Consider the following 11,201-nt stretch of genomic DNA (forward strand, 5'->3'; position numbering starts at 1 on the left):
TACCAATGTCACTCACCCTTTTTATAGCATTCCAAATGGAATAAAGCCATCTGAATCAACTTCCTTGCTTCCATTAATAAATAATCTTCAACCTTAAGACGTTAAGTGGAAGTCTGAATTTCATGGCCCCATTCAAGTTTTAACCTTTCACTTTTCTGTTGCAGGAAAGCTATGTCTGTTTGGAATTACTTGAATGAGGTCTTAACAAGAATACTGCCCAACAGTTCTGTAACAGGAAACCCTGTTTTTTTAGAATCATCCTTGATCACTACTTCTAAATTCTAATCCTGATAATGTGTAGAGTACAAGTGTGATTTTCATCAACTGCGTGATCAAACTTAGTATGTTCTGAGTTCTGACCATTCAATTCAAACAAGACAAGTACTCCGTAGTTAGGAATGCATTCAGAGCTTAGTTTGTCAAGTCTGTTTATTTTAGCAACCTCCACGACCCGAGACTGAACAATGGATACAATATCACTAATATGACACTTTTTCTCAAGTTAAACCTTTTAATCCTAAATCATTAACAATAATTAGTCAAAATTAGGGTCATTAGCATTATATTAATTTGATGGTAAGACAATAATACTAGTATATAACTAGTATAAAAAGTATTGTAAAAGTTAGGGACTTGTTTATTTGCACTCGTCCTTTACGTGATTCTCTAACTTATTTCCTGCTCATTTGCACTTAAAATTTCATTCCTTGCTTGTTTTCTTGCTATAAAAGGAGTGATACTGAGACAAATAAAAGCTAAGAACTGCTATAAAAGGAAATATTTCATTCCTTGCTTGTTTTCTTGCTCTACAAAAAGCATCTCAAATCTATATAACTGCTCACTAACTATACTTTAAATCATGACTTAAATAGTATGTACAAAACGTTATCCGAATGGATTATTGCTGATATATACCTAAAGAAACTACGACTTTTAGTATGATTTACTGCTGAAAGTTGGCAAAATCATGTGATTATGATATACAATAAAGAAATGAACTCTTTCAAAAATATTTTAAGTATCGTTAGTGCTTTTTCTATTGCTAATTAATTACGAGCAGTGCTATTTATTTATGAGACTAAAGTCGGGCAATAGAGGTGCAAATGAGCTGGTACATTCGTGAATTGCCCGCGAATAAACTCGTCAACAAGCTTGATCAACGCTTGTTTGAAACTCGATTCTTATGTTAATGTTAATAAACAAGCTTGAACTCGGTAAAACTTGGTACAACACGATAACTGAAATGTAGTGTTTATCGGGATCGGTTGCGGTAAGAAATTAAAATTTTAATTTATTTGAATTTTTAACTTGAATTAGTTGGGAATTTGTTTGAATGATTTTATACATTGTCCAATACAAAAATTTAAGGCTATCACACGTTTTGTGCTCATTTAAAATAAGCATATATATTTAAAAAGATCTACGGACAAGTGACATAATTCCTACATTTTAAAAGTAACCAAAATAACATATAATGAGCATTTAATTTTTTGAAAAAAGCACCCAATATGCCCTTACCCCCGAGCTCTACACTGCCATAATTAAATGAACTCTTTTACGGAGTATCTACGACCTTCCAGACCGGGGTAAAAGCATGTGCAAGCTGGGCTATAGCGCAAGGCCCACGAATATGAAGGAGCTAAAAGGGCCTCCAAATTTGGATCATGTATTAAATGTGCACCAATATTGTAGTTATTGCTGCTTGTCATAATGGTTGAGAGTATACCTACAACATATGAGACTTAAAATAAAACCTAGATGCACACTTCTTTTTTTTAAAGTTCCACGAACTTTAACTTTTTGGGGCCTAATCCTTAAAGTTAGCACAGGGCCTCTATTATGTTTGAGACGGCTCAACTACCTTCTCTCTCGTCTTTTGTTTCATATATGAAAATAGTATTCTCTACTTAGGGATGTCAACGAGCCGAGTCGAGTCGAATATTAGTCTGTTTGAGCTAGGCTTGATATGAAATTTTCGAGCTCAAGCTCGAGCTCGAGCCGAGCTTAACCGAGCTTGCATTTCCAGTGTTCGAGCTTGGCTCATTTAAGTTTTTCATTGTTAGATCATAGCTCACGAGTAGCTTGTTTAAATTCAAGCTCGAGCCAAGCTAAACTATATACTCCCTCCGTCCCATAATACTTCCACCGGTTTGACTGGCACAGAGTTTAATGCAATGTAATTGACTTATTATTTAATTAGATGACAGTTGATAGTGAGTATTTTTAACATAGATAGGGGATATGTGTCAACTTTTTAAAGGGGATAGGGGGTGGGGGGAGGGTACATGAGACCACAAAACGACATATAAAGGGGGTATGTGATATAATATTAATAAAAGTTTACCATTTATAGAAACGATGCAAGTATTCCAGGACGGAGGGAATATATCAATATAAACGAGCTTTAAACAAACGAGCTTTGATAAACGAGCAAGATCGAATTCAAGACGAATGTCACTCGATATATAGGAAAGGGGTCCTAGCTTTAATGTCACTAAGTGTTAATTCAAGTCGCAAGACATTGACACTTATTCAATTGTTATTTTGGCACAATTAAAAATAAATTTCTTTCTGTCTTTTTTTTTCACAAAACAAATGAAAAGAGTTGAAAAGTGAAAAGAGGGAAAATATCCCACATATGTAAAATACCAACTTCTTCCTTTATTCATATATTGGAGCCGGAGGTTGAGTGATGTGTAGTATTTGTTTAAGGAAGTGGGAAGAGGGGTTATGGTACACACACGCGCGTTGGCCGACGAACCCTATGATTAATTATGTGGCTGCGATCTCAGGACTTCGGGTCTTTGGGAATGCGATGTGCGAGAGTGGGGTGGGTTGTGGGCCCATGTACTCTTTTTGGAAGCCAACCGTTTTCTTAATTCCTTGTTACGGAAATCTTTAGTTGATTACGTAACGGTCAGAATTTATCAAGCTTAATGCATATTGATTTCGTTTTAATAGTTAACCATTTTATGGATGTTGTAATTCCCAACCCAGATTATATTATCTTCCTCTTCCGTTTTTCCTATACACATTCTCACACAAAGAGAAAAACACATTCATCTCCTCCGAAAATTCTCTTCCATTTGTCGGGCAATATTCTGGTCTCCAATCGAGCCTTGTGAGTGCAAACAAGCCTTGATGTTGTATTAACCCTGGAAAACAACCGCAAGAGTTCTATCTATCGCAACGGGGTAGCACGAAATTTTCTTTTAGAGCAGTAGTTCGGGCATGGCGCGACAATTATTCAGTTCGTCAATTGCTACATTGAGATAATTTGTTATAATTGTTTAATTTCGTAACAAACTACAAAGGCTGTTTATGACTCGGGGCAAGTGATGACAGTTTGTCGTTGTTATGACACAACTAATGCCAATTACTCCGTATTCACGTGTGTGGTGCGTCCGGGTGTCTATACGAATACATGTGTCTTAGTGCAAGTCAAATCAATGCAAGTGTTGTTTCTCGTATTTAGTTGTGTATTATGCTTAGGGGTGGAAACGAGCCTAGTCGAGCCGAGTACTACCATGTTCATGTTCATTTAATTTAGGCGAGTTCGAGCTCGAGCTCGGGCTCGGGATCGGGATCGAACTCGCCTAAATTAAATTAACATGAACATGAACAGGGTAGTACTCGGCTCGGCTAGGCTCGTCGAGCTCGAGCCCGAGCTTTCAACCGAGCTCAAAAATCTGTTCAAGCTCGGTTCGTTTAAGATATTTTGTACTCGTGAACGGTTCATGAACGTCTCGTTTATTAATTAACTCGAGTTTTTTCTTCAACGAGCTTTGCACTCGAGAGTTTAACCATTTGAAAACATTATTTTAAATGCACGCTAATTTAGCTATTTAAATTCAAATATTTTCATTCTATGGTATTTTTTTGGATGTTAAAATTAAAGTCAAAATACAATTTTTATCTATAATAAAACAATTATGTATAAAAAAATTTGATTATAAACACAAACAGACGAGCTTGTTCTTGAACATAAATAAACGAGTTGTTTATGAAATTTAATGAACGAGCATAAGTATGTTCATGTTCAAGCTCGTTTATTAAACGATCTTCAAAAGTTGTTCAAGCTCGACTCATTTATTAAATAAACGAACATGAACGAGCTTTAACCGAGCTCGAACCCGAGTAGTTTATTGAGAGTCTCGGCTCATTGCACCCCTAACTATTCTAATTTCATATTTGGAGAAGACTAGCTTGGATCCAACCTTGGTGATTCAAGCGCCACACTGGTGATTTACGCTCGTTCCGTGTCATCTAGTGTAATCCCCCGTAAATTTATAAATGTTATTAATATATTTTAACGTATAGCTAATTAAATTTAAATAGATTTTACGAATCTTAGAAATAAATATATAATTAACGTATATTTATTTTATTACATTCAAAATATTTTAACGGTTTATGAAATCAAAAATAATTTTAGAATTTTAATTTAAAAAGAATTTGAATTACGAAAACACATTCGAAATTGAAAGACAATCCTAATCGATTTTGAATTCAAATACTAAAACTAAATCCTAATCGTAGCCCAAATTGATGAAGTCCAAAATAGTAAACACACAACTCTCCTCTCCTCTCTTTCAATTTCACGTAGAAACAAAAACAAAACCAAAACCCTCTTCTGTGCTTCAACATTGACTTGAAAAAGAAAAAAACTCTCAAGCCTCTCCTTGCTTGCTACTGTTCACGACCGCCGCCAACCTGCGACCACAGTCTCCCTCGCCGTCGCCGCTGCACGGTAATCTCCTCCTTCTCTTGTTCTTTCTCTTTTTCGTTTTATCTCTCCCCCTCACTCGATGTTTTCTGTTTACCCAACCAGCAACACCGCACGGCCGCCTGCTAGCTACACAAATGCTTTGACGAGTCAAGACTCCGAGAAATGGCTTGAAGCCATGAGATCCGAAATGGATTCGATGTTTGAAAATCAAGTATGGGACTTGGTTGCTTTGCCTGATGGGGTTAAACCCATAGGTTGCAAATGGATTTTCAAACTGAAAAAGGACAAAGATGGAAACATTGATGTCTTTAAGGCAAGACTAGTGGCAAAAGGTTTTAGACAAATTCATGGTATTGACTATGATGAAACCTTCTCACCAGTAGCCATGCTGAAATCCATTAGGATAATTCTTGCGATTGCTGCCTTTCATGACTATGAGATCTGGCAGATGGACGTCAAAACCGCTTTCTTGAATGGGTTCTTGAAAGAGGATGTGTACATGACACAACCACAAGGTTTTGAAGATCCAAACAGTCCAAGAAAATTTTGCAATACGATCTGTGCATCGTTCTGTATTGTTGTAATTTAATTTAAAAGTTTAAATTAGATTATAAAGTTCGTATTATGAGCTCGATGGAGTAAGAAGGTCCAATCAGAAATTCAAGGATGAAGATCCAAGAAAGATGAACAGGAACCCAAGAAGATTTGAGCTTATTTTAGGGGCCATACTAGGATCACATTTAATTTTATGCATTTTATATTGCCTTAAAATGCTTAATGAGTTTATGTATGTGGTTATTTAAAGCAATGTGTTCACTTTTAATTAACCAACATAGTAAACTTAGGTCCCAAAATAATATTGAGTTTAAGTGCTTTTCCATACAACACCTATAAAGCCTTAGATCATGAGTAATAGGTTCTGCCAAAGCAGGGTGTTGCTTATAATTCCGGGGATAGTAGGGTAGGTTTTTGAAACTTACATGTAATGTTTGGTTTAACTCAACAAAACTATCAAAAGACAAAGTTTTGGGTTTTGAAGCTAAGAGATAGGAAAATACAAAGAGTTGTTAACCTGTCTACCAAGAGTTATAATCAGTTATAATTAGTAAAATGTTTACTTACCTCGAATACTATAAATTAAAGTAGCAGGGCCAAAGTCCGTTTGATTGTAGTGGGAGGGGATCTTGGTTAATTCTTTATTCAATGGGGACTTCTAATTTTGAATAAAGGGTAGTAGTGAATTGAATTTGTTTAATTGCTACTTTTGATAAACATTATATTGAATCTTGCTTTACTTTTTATTGTAGTTATCATGTCTGGTGCAAACAACTCTACTTTTAACTTGCGCCCTCTAATTGAAAAAGACAAATTGAATGCTACCAACTTCCTACAATGGCAAATGGCTGTGAGAATTATTCTCAGAGCGGAAGGAAAAGAAAGTGTTCTTGACAATCCTCTCCCTGAACCCCTGCCAGAAAATACTACTGCAGCTCAAAGGCGAGCTAGACAAACTCTAGAGGATAACTCCTTGCAAGTAACATGCTTGATGCTTGCTTGCATGGAACCAGAGTATCAAAAACGTTTTGATGGTCTGGATGCCTACAGCATAATCCAGCAACTGAAAACTTTGTTTCAGAAAAATGCTAGATTGGAGAGATTTGAAGCAAACTGCAAACTTCTGGATTCCAAGTTGGAAGAGGCGAAGCCCGTTGGTCCGCATGTGTTCGATTTGATTGGACATTTTCAGACCATGGAGAAATTGGGCTTCCCTTATCCTAAGGACCTGGCAACTGACATAGTCATCAGATCCTTGCCTAAAGATTTTCATAACTTTAAGTTGAACTTCTACATGCAAGGAGGGGAGGCTACCCTGCAAGAGTTGCATGATTCACTAATTCAGGCTGAGAGAAACTTACCAAGTAAACCTAAACATAAGGATGTTCTAATGGTTAGTAAAGGTAAGCAGTTCAAGAAGAAAGGGGCTCCCATGAAGAAGAACAAGGGCAAGGTGGTTGCCAATGAGAACTCTTCAACCAAGCCAGAGGCCACTCCCAAGGCTAAGGTAGTCGCTCAACATGAGTGCTACCACTGCCACAAGATTGGTCATTGGAAGAGGAACTGCCCCAAGTATCTGGAGGATAAGAAGACTGGTGCTTCAACTTCAGGTATCTATGTCATAGAAGTTAATTTAGCTACAACTGCTTCTTGGGTATTTGATACCGCTTGTGGATCTCACATTATTGGTAATGTTCAGGGACTAAAAAGAAGTAGGAGCTTGAGCAAAGGCGAAGTGGATCTCCGAGTAGGCAATGGAGCAAGAGTTGCTGCTTTAGCTGTAGGAGATTATTGTTTACGCTTGCCTTCTGGTTTAATATTAGAACTTTATAATTGTTATTACGTTCCAGTTATTACCAAGAACATAATTTCTATTCCGATTTTGGATTCGGAAGGTTTTTCATTTCAAATTATGAATAATTGTTGTTCAGCATATTTGAATGGTATGTTCTATGTCTCTGCTAAATTATCAAATGGTTTATATGTACTAGACTTACAAAACCATATCTATCACATAGAAAACAAGAAACACAAACCAAATGATTTGAACCCTACTTACCTATGGCATTGTCGATTAGGCCATATAAGCTCAAAGCGCATAGAGAAACTTCATAAGGATGGAATTCTCAAATCATTTGATTTTGAATCATTTGAAGTTTGTGAGTTTTGCTTAATGGGGAAAATGACAAAGTCTCCTTTCACAGGCTCAAGTGAAAGGGCCAATGATCTTTTAGCCCTCATACATACTGATGTGTGCGGACCTATGAGTACCTTGGCTAGGGGAGGGTACGGGTATTTCATTACTTTTACTGATGATGTGAGCAGATTTGGATATGTTTACCTCATGCGGCATAAGTCGGAATCCTTTGAAAAGTTCAAGGAATTCCAAAATGAAGTACAAAACCAACTTGGAAAGAAAATTAAAGCATTGCGATCCGATCGTGGTGGTGAATATTTATCTCAAGAGTTTGGTGATCATTTGAAAGATTTTGGAATACTTTCGCAATTGACTCCACCAGGGACACCACAGTTGAATGGGGTTTCCGAAAGAAGGAACTGAACTCTATTAGATATGGTTCGGTCCATGATGAGTCTTGCTAACCTTCCTGCCTCATTTTAGGGATTTGCGCTTGAAACAGCGGCATTCACGCTCAACAGAGCTCTGTCCAAAGTAGTAGAAAAGACGCCATATGAGATGTGGACTGGAAAAGTTCCAAAATTGTCTTTTCTAAGGACATGGGGTTGTGAAGTTTATGTAAAACGTTTACTATCTGATAAGCTTTCACCCAAGTCTGATAAATGTCTTTTTATGGGTTACCCAAAACAGACTAAGGGATACTACTTCTACAACCAAAGCGAAAACAAAGTGTTTGTTGCTCGCGATGGTGTCTTTCTGGAAAAGGAGTTTATTTCCAGAAAAACAAGTGGGAGTAATGTATATCTCGAAGAAATTCGAGATAAGCAACAAATGGATGAGGTTCACACCTCGTCAGAGACGATCCAGCATGAAAATGCTCAAGAGGCGGTGCATTCCATTTATGCGCCTTCTACCGTCCCACTTGGAGATAATCCATGCGAAGTCCCTCAACCTAATGAGGTGGAAACTTCTCCTGTTGTTCCCCAACGTAGGTCTAGTAGGACTGTCATTCCGTCAAAGAGATATATTGATTTCCTTTTGACTGAAAGTTCTGAAATAAAGATTTTAGAACATGAGGAACCTACTAGCTACACAAATGCTTTGACGAGTCAAGACTCCGAGAAATGGCTTGAAGCCATGAGATCCGAAATGGATTCGATGTTTGAAAATCAAGTATGGGACTTGGTTGCTTTGCCTGATGGGGTTAAACCCATAGGTTGCAAATGGATTTTCAAACTGAAAAGGACAAAGATGGAAACATTGATGTCTTTAAGGCAAGACTAGTGGCAAAAGGTTTTAGACAAATTCATGGTATTGACTATGATGAAACCTTCTCACCAGTAGCCATGCTGAAATCCATTAGGATAATTCTTGCGATTGCTGCCTTTCATGACTATGAGATCTGGCAGATGGATGTCAAAACCGCTTTCTTGAATGGGTTCTTGAAAGAGGATGTGTACATGACACAACCACAAGGTTTTGAAGATCCAAACAGTCCAAGAAAATTTTGCAAGCTTAAGAAGTCCATTTATGGGCTTAAGCAAGCATCCCGGAGTTGGAACCTCAGATTTGATGAGGCAGTCAAATCTTTTGGCTTCCTCAGAAATGAAGAGGAATCTTGTATATACAAGAAGTTGAGTGGGAGTAGTATTGCTTTGCTAGTCTTGTATGTGGATGACATACTTCGCATAGGAAACGACAAGACCATGCTTGAGTCAGTCAAGGAATGGCTTAAAAGTTGTTTTTCCATGAAAGACCTAGGAGAAGCTGAATACATCTTGGGAATAAGGATCCATAGAGATAGATCCAAAAGGCTGATTGGACTTAGCCAAGAGACTTATATTGATAAGGTTCTTGCAAGGTTCAAGCTGGAAAACTCCAAAAGAGGTTTCATTCCCATGCAACATGGCATTTCACTTGGCAAGACTCAGTGTCCTTCGACACCTGATGAGGTAAAGCGCATGAGTGATGTTCCTTATGCCTCTGCAGTAGGGTCCATTATGTATGCCATGGTATGCACTCGACCGGATGTTGCATATGCTTTGAGTATGTGCAGCAGATACCGGTCAAACCCAGGAGAGGCGCACTGGATGGCAACAAAGAATATCCTTAAGTACTTAAGAAGGACTAAGGATAATTTCTTGGTCTATGGTAGAGATAATGAGTTGGTTGCAACTGGATACACCGATGCAAGCTTCCAAAGTGACAAAGATGATTTCCGATCACAATCTGGTTTCATATTTTGTTTCAATGGAGGGGTTGTGAGCTGGAAGAGTTCTAAGCAGAGTACCATCGCAGATTCTACAACAAAGGCTGAGTATATTGCAGCAAGTGATGCAGCAAAAGAAGCTGTTTGGATCAAAGAGTTCATTAGTGAACTTGGTGTAGTTCCTAGCATTGAAAATGGCATTGAGTTGTATTGTGACAACAATGGTGCCATTTCCCAGTCCAAGGAACCCAGATCGCACCAAAAATCCAAACATGTGCTCAGGAGATTCCATCTTATTCGAGAGATCGTTGAAAGAGGGGATGTGAAAGTAAGAAAGGTTCATACTGAGGATAACGTGGCTGATCCTCTGACTAAACCGCTTGCTCAACCTAAGCATGAGAGTCATACTAGGTCTATGGGGCTTAGGCATATGGGAGAATGGCTTTAGTTTGTTTACTTTATGTTTACAATTGTAAAGACATTTATTATGCTTTGAATGTTTATCAATAAAAGTTCATTCTTATTTAATTGTTTGGTTTAGTATTAAATAAAATGTCCAAATAACTTGTGTTTTCAAATAGGATTATCGAAAACGTTTTGATAATGGAACCCTATAAAGTGAACTGAAATCACAACTTATTAAGTCCCTAGTCTAAATCACTAAATTGGACATAAGTGATTTATGAGAAGACTAGCATGTAATTAATTGATAGTGCAGTTCCATGGGCTATGGAGACATAGGGATGTCTAATTGATTATATGGATGTATACTTGATGCATTGAGACTTGACCTAACTAGATTCTAAAAGTAGAATCAAACTTCTATATTTAGTGGATTCCTTAGACATGAGTATGTCTTAATAACCACGAGACAATTAGTTTAACCTTGACGCTGTTAAACGTCGCGCCGTAAAAGGAGGTTATAAAGGCAGTGATCAGGTGGGCTAATAATTGAGTGGGAGTTATGGTCATACAAGAGTGAATAAGTCATCCTATTAGATAGGAATGGTGTCTGGGGCCTCTTGATGAGCGAGAACTGAAAAATTGCATGGCCATGCGGAATGGGATTAAAATGTTAATCTTTATTTGAACAGTTCGAACTCGGCGATTAAGAAACTAGAATTTGAGAATAACAGTGTGTTATCAAATTTTGGCATTAAGAGACTTAAGGAATTTAGCATTGCGTTCTTGTCTTCGGACAAGTGGGAGATTGAAGGAATTATGTCCTTAGACATTTCCGGCAGTTACTAAATATAAATAGGAATTAATTATGAAGATAATAAGTTAATTATTTTAGTAATCATATTTGCTTGCTAGAGAATAAATGTGATTAGTAGGACAATATTGATTGGACCTACAACTAAAATATATTAATCCTATAAGGTCACACATATAAGCACTAATTGGAATGGGCCCAAAAGCCCCGATGGCAATCGGTCTATTAAGAGAAAGAATGTTGGGCTTTGGTTTTGTGTTAACTTAAAACTCTCACATTATAATAGTTATAATGTCAGGGATTTAGAAATTACGTAATTCAATATCTGACAAAAGGAAAACATAAAAACCCTAAT

This window comes from Spinacia oleracea, chromosome 4 (assembly GCF_020520425.1).
Source record: "Spinacia oleracea cultivar Varoflay chromosome 4, BTI_SOV_V1, whole genome shotgun sequence".
NCBI lineage: Eukaryota > Viridiplantae > Streptophyta > Magnoliopsida > Caryophyllales > Amaranthaceae > Spinacia > Spinacia oleracea.